The 6,454-nt window shown below is 52.9% G+C and overlaps 1 pseudogene; it reads right to left on the bottom strand.

The window, feature by feature from the left end:
- Window positions 1-216: 216 nt before the first annotated feature.
- Window positions 217-2,270, bottom strand: LOC116680311 (piggyBac transposable element-derived protein 4-like; annotated as a pseudogene).
- Window positions 2,271-6,454: the final 4,184 nt, after the last annotated feature.

Genomic DNA, 6,454 nt, shown 5'->3' with positions numbered 1-6,454 from the left:
AGATTCAAGGTTTGTTCGGGGCCTCGTCCACACGGGCCAAGAGGCTACGGGCGACACCACTCGGCACAGTAGTAGGCCCGCGTGCAGCTTCCACAGATGTATCTCTTGCAGCCACCACAAACGAGTGTGATTTGCGGTCCTTTCTCTCGGACAGAGCTGACACCGCTTCCTTTGCTTTGCACCCTCGGTGTGTCCGGTTCAGAATCCCATGCTCCTCTAGGCCCCTTGTGACTGTGCCACCGCCGCCGCTGTCGCATCGCCACCACCACCACCAGCACAGGACCTGCTCGCCGTGACGACGGCTTTGACAAGCGCGGCTGACGCCTCTGTGCGAGGCGGACGCCTCCGTCTCTCGATGAGCGGATTCACAAGTGCCCTTCCCAACTGCTCGAGGAACGCCCTCTCTGTTGAGCTTGCCGCGCATCCACTCGGGCCTGAGCTCTCGCCACAGCACAAAGGCGTTGTAGGCGGACACGTCGAGGATGTTGTGGAAGACGGCAAGGGCCAGCGCGCTGTCTTCCTGCGGCAGCTGTACGTGCCACAAGCTTGTCCAGGTTGTCCACCCCGCCCTTGGTGTGGTTGTAGTGGAGGATAATGTTGGGTTTGGCTTGCCTGCCGGCGCCGACGCCCGCATCCCCGTGTGCAGCGTGCTCAGCAGCACCACGTTCCTGTGCTTCTTGGGCACGTAGGACACCAGAGTGGCGACGGGCGTGAAGGCAAACTTGGACGAGAAGACCGCACGGTCCTTGGTGGGCGAGCAACGCCCCCGGCAGCTCGGGCTTGTTTTTGCGCATCGTGCCCACCACGGTGAGGCGCCCGTCGGAGAGCAGCCGCTGGGCCAGCGCGTAGGAGGTGAAAAAGTTGTCGCACGTCACGTTACGTGGGCCCCTCAGGCCCTCGGTCACGTCCAGCAACACGCGGGAGCCCAGATTCTTCTCGGGCGTGCCGCTCACCGACTTGCCCGTGTAGAGCTGCATGTGCCACGCGTAGCTGGAGCCGGCGTCGCAGGCCACCCACGACTTGAGTCCGTACCGGGGCGGGCTTGCTGGGCATGTACTGGCGGAAGGCGCAGCGACTTGTGAAAGTGGCGTGTCCAAACAAGAAGATGGAACACGATGGATAGAGATGGAAGACAAAAATTTAACACATACACACACACACCACACACACACCACACACACACACAAAGAAAAGACAGTGTACGGCAGAGGTAAAAACAACAACCAAGCAAAAAAAAAAAATAAAAATACAACACCTCGAAAGGGCACCAGCTGCTCGTCCACCGTCACGTCGGCGCCCGGGTTGTAGAGGCGAGGCAGCTGCCGCGTCCACTCGTCCCACACCTCTCGTACGGCCGCCAGTTTGTCCGAGGCTCGGCGGGCAGCTCTTGACTCGCGGTCGTCGAATCGCAACAGTCTAGAGTACGCGTGGAACTGCTTGATTGGCATCGTGGCGCGGAAAATGCCCTGCCACTCTCCTCGTGCCACAGGCTCTCCAAGGCCTCGTTGCGGGACCGGTACACGCCCGCGAGGAGCAGCAGCCCGAGGTAGCCTCGCAGGTCCGTGACGTCCATCGCTTTCCACTTGCCGCCTGTGGCACATCTCCTTTGACCCTCGAGGTTTGTGGCGGCCACAACCATGTCTTCGATTTGCCGCGTGACAAACAGGCCAAATGCAGACACTATGTCGTGGACGTGTTCCGCGGCGTACTCTGTGGGTCCCGGGCGCTGTAGTAGCAGCAGCGTGGCGGCGTCTGCGGCGGCGGACGCAGCAGCAGTAGCAGCGTCTGTCGTGTCCTTTTCTGGGTCGGGTTTGTCCTCTTCGGTGGCGTGGCAGTGAGTTCTTGGGACACTGGGATGACACGTTTTCGAGGACCATTTGATTTTGCCATCTTTTGACACAAATGTTTCCTCATCCTGCTCGTCCTCCTCTTGCCCCTCGTCTTCACTACCCTCTCCTTCTTCTTCTTCTTCTTCTTCTTCTTCTTCTTCGTCTTCTTCTACATCTACTTCTTCATCTTCGTCTTCTTCTTTCGTCCCTTGCATGTCCACCCTTCTTCTTCTTCTTCTTCTTCTTCTTCTTCTTCTTCTTCTTCTTCATTCACCTGTTCTCCTCCTTGGTCTTGAACTTCAACGTCCACTTGGCCTTGGTCATCATCTTTGTTGTCGTCGTCATCGTAGCAGCAGTAGTCTTTTTCTCTGCTGTGGTCGTGTGTACGTTGGTCCTCTTGTGGTTTTTCTCCGTTTTGTACCTTGGCTTCAGCGGGGACATTGCGAGCGGCACCGCCGCTCAAGAGAATCCGATGCAGCTTCAACTCCAGTGTCAAACGACGGGCCATGCTGCAGCTTCTGCCCCGGCTGTGCCAACGTGCCCCGTGCAAAAAGTGCACAGGTCCGAAACAAGATGACGTGAAAAAGAAAATGACAAGAACAGAAGACAAGACAAATGTGTCTAAAGTGTCTATTGTTGTATATTGTGTGTTTGTGTGTGTGTGTGCGTGAGTAATAAAAATAATTAGTAGACTAATGTCAAACAAATGCCCTTGTTTCTCTATTCTTTTTTACCTCCCTTTCCACTCGACCTGAAGGACAATGCCCTGGGTCCCAGGGACCCGAAGGACAACGTCAAGGGTCCCAGGGACCCGTAGGACAACATCAAGGGTCCCTGTGACCCAAAAGGACAATGCCATGGGTCCCAGGGACCCAAAGGACAACGTCAAGGGTCCCAGGGACCCGTAGGACAACATCAAGGGTCCCTGTGACCCAAAAGGACAAGTCCAGGGTCCCTGCGACCCAAAAGGACAATGTCATGGGTCCCGGGGACCCGAAGGACAGCGTCAAGGGTCACTGGAAACCGTAGGACAACGTCAAGGGTCCTGGTGACCCAAAAGGACAATGTCAAGGGTCCCAGGGACCCGAAGGACAATTCCACGGGTCCCAGGGACCCGAAGGACAATTCCACGGGTCCCCGGGACCCGAAGGACAACACAAGGGCTAGAGGAACCTGGTCCAGAGGCGTGGCCACACATTTCATTCTTCCTGCACAGCTGCAATCCATCTCCATCATTCCATCTCCATCATGCCGTCTCCACAGTATATAAACCCGGGCTGACCACCTCTTCAGCGCCAGTTTGTTACTAAACCCTAAGTGGTAACTAGGCCAGTCATCAGTGCACGTTGCTCTCAAGCCTTGCCGTTGACTAACCTTGTTTTGTTTTCGTCACAGTTTCCGTGTTCCGCCGTGGGCGTATGCAGCTTCCTCAGACCCGCTCCGTTGTTGCTCTCATCCACACCTCCACCACCACCTGTGCCTCATCTGTGTTTTTGTTGGATTAAACCTTTTCTTTACCTTGTTTATCCGCGCTTGTGTGTTTTCTGTGTGTGGGTCAACCTACCCTCAACACAAACAGAGTACCTCGCCATGGACAAGATGCTCAAGCAAAAAGAGCCAGCTACATACAGGCCAGTGACATAGGCAGATTGAACCATGTGGCCGATGTTCTCTTTCACCATGGGATGATGACACAAGAACAGGTGGACTCTGTCATTCTATTAGATCCCCTCAGGACAGGGCTAGGACAATGATCGATGTAGCGAGGAAGAACGGGTCCGTCGTGTGTGAAACGTTTATGGACGCCTGGGAAAACTACCACGGTGGAACCGCTGCGGCTGCACCCGAGGTAGCTCACGACGTACTCGCAATGTTGGATGAGTTGACCACCAAAGATATTAGCAGGCTCAAGTTTGTCATGCTTGACATACACGTCTACGATCAACGACCTGTCAGTCGTGCCACTTTGGATTCACTGACTCATAGAACCCAGATAGCAGACGCTATCGTGCAGCGCTACAAAGACAAAGCGCGAGCGGTCTTGCTCATCCTGCTGGAGCGCATAAGTCGCAACGATCTGGTGGAAAGGCTTCGCAGCGGCGCCCATGGCCAAATGACACGTCCACGCGGAGATGTTACTCTTGCTGGATATGGCTCTGCCATCCGAGGGAATGCGGCTCAGGTCAGGATGAAGGTGTTTGAGACACTCGAAGACCTCAGCGAAGACTCTTTCATAAGGTTTGTGTGGATGCTGCGTCTGCCGCCCTACAAATCTGAACGTATCACAAGTGTGAGCGACCTTGTTGACGTACTCACAGACCATGTGAACCGTGACACGTTCGTGTTCGTGGAAACTGTGTATGCAACTCTGTGTCTGATCAGAAGTGTGAACTTAGCCGAAAGGTTGGCTACGTACATGCGTAGCCTCAGCGTCTGAACGTCAGTGTTGCCCTAAACTGTTTAGGAGCCTTACCCAATTGTACACAGATACACATTACTGCAGATGAATAAAATGAATGCTTGTCAAAACCCGGATTCCGTGTCCAATTGTGTACCACCATTGTGAAAGTGTTGATTGCATCCTACTGGTGCGTTTTCGCAATCTATTCTAGCATGCTGCTTCATTCATTGAGATGATGTGTTTATCAGTGCATGTATTTGCCCTAGTTCCCTTTGAGAGGACGACAGGACTTATATATGGTTGACCGGTATGTTGATTTACTCTTACATGAGTGTAAAACAGTGGCCATTGTGTGTTCTGTCAGCAAACACGGTACTATTTTAGCGTTAGCTACTGCATAGCTGGTCCCGGGACCCGAAGGGCAACGTCAAGGGTCCTGGTGACCAGAACGACAATACTTTGGGTCCCTGTGACCCAAAAGGACAACGTCAAGGGTCCCTGGGACCCGTAGGACAACGTCAAGGGTCCCTGTGACCCAAAGGACAAAGTCAAGGGTCCGGGGACCCGATAGGACAATGCCCTGGGTCCCAGGGACCCGAAGGACAATGTCATGGGTCCCAGGGACCCGAAGGACTACGTCAAGGGTCCTTGTGACCCAAAAGGACAACGTCAAGGGTCCCAGGGACCCGAAAGGACAATGCCAAGGGTCCCTAGGACCCGTAGGACAACGTCAAGGGTCTTCAGGTCCCAGGGACCCGTAGGACAATGCCATGGGTCCCAGGGACCCGTAGGACAACGTCAAGGGTCTTCGGGTCCCAGGGACCCGTAGGACAATGCCATTAGTCCCAGGGACCCGAAGGACAATACCATGGGTCCAAGGGACCCGTAGGACAATGCCGTGGGTCCCAGGGACCCGAAGGACAATACGATGGGTAAAACTGCACGGGCCCCAGGGACCCGAAGGACAACACGAGGGTTAAAACAACACTGTAGCTACATGTAATGTCTCGCTAAATGTGTAGGATTTTGTAATCTCTATTGGTAAAGGCCATTTTATTGAAATGAGGTTTCCCTCAGTTGTTTTAGTAACTATGCCTGTGTTTTAGCACCATGGACAGTTCCCCCTGTCTTTTAGTGTCAAGTGAGTCAGAAAACTCAGCTGCAGTACACAGAGCTTTCCAGTTTCACTTCTGAACGCTTGTACAGGGGTTTGTTCAGATGTCATTCATAGCCTAATTTATGTAGCATTTTATACCTAGAAACGTGGCCAAAATTGATTATTTTATGGCTGTTGACACTATATTCTGATTAATGCAGTGATAAAAGGACACATCTAAAATAAAAACCCCTCTGTAACACCCACTGACTAAAGGTCTGTCAACAAAATAAAAGAATTTTGAATCTGACTTCGACGTTGTGTACATTTATTTCTAGGTATAGTTACGTCAAATTACACGTATATCTGGAATGATTATTTGACTTTGTTGAACACACGCTGGATTGAACTGCTGCCACTTCAAGTCGAGTCAAATTTATTTGTCAAATCTACAATATGTGCCAGACATACAGAACATTTGAAAATACTTTTCTCTCCGACCCACGGTGCAATGTATGCACTAGTCTTATCTGGATGAATGAGTAGGCATAATAAATATCGCCAGTAGCTTTTAATTTAACACATCTACGTAGCCTGCAGAAATATAATACATTTCTATTTGCATTGCCTATAGATGTTTAGACTCACACGTTAATATGAGTGGATCCCACTGTCCCTCAGCAGACAGCTGTCTCCAAGCTACTGTCCCTCAACAGACAGCTGTCTCCGAGCTAACTGTCCCTCAACAGACACATGCCTCCAAGCCCACTGTCCCTCAGCAGACACATGCCTCCAAGCCCACTGTCCCTCAGCAGACAGCTGTCTCCAAGCTAACTGTCCCTCAGCAGACACCTGCCTCCAAGCTCACTGTCCCTCAGCAGACAGCTGTCTCCAAGCTAACTGTCCCTCAACAGACACATGCCTCCAAGCCCACTGTCCCTCAGCAGACAGCTGCCTCCAAGCCCACTGTCCCTCAGCAGACAGCTGCCTCCAAGCCCACTGTCCCTCAGCAGACAGCTGCCTCCAAGCCCACTGTCCCTCAGCAGATACATGCCTCCAAGCCCACTGTCCCTCAGCAGACACATGCCTCCAAGCCCACTGTCCATCAGCAGACAGCTGTCTCCAAGC

This window comes from Etheostoma spectabile, unplaced genomic scaffold (genome assembly GCF_008692095.1).
Source record: "Etheostoma spectabile isolate EspeVRDwgs_2016 unplaced genomic scaffold, UIUC_Espe_1.0 scaffold00018388, whole genome shotgun sequence".
Taxonomy (NCBI): domain Eukaryota; kingdom Metazoa; phylum Chordata; class Actinopteri; order Perciformes; family Percidae; genus Etheostoma; species Etheostoma spectabile.
The sequence above is the reverse complement of the archived record's forward strand: the minus strand, read 5'-3'. Positions and strand labels throughout refer to the sequence as shown.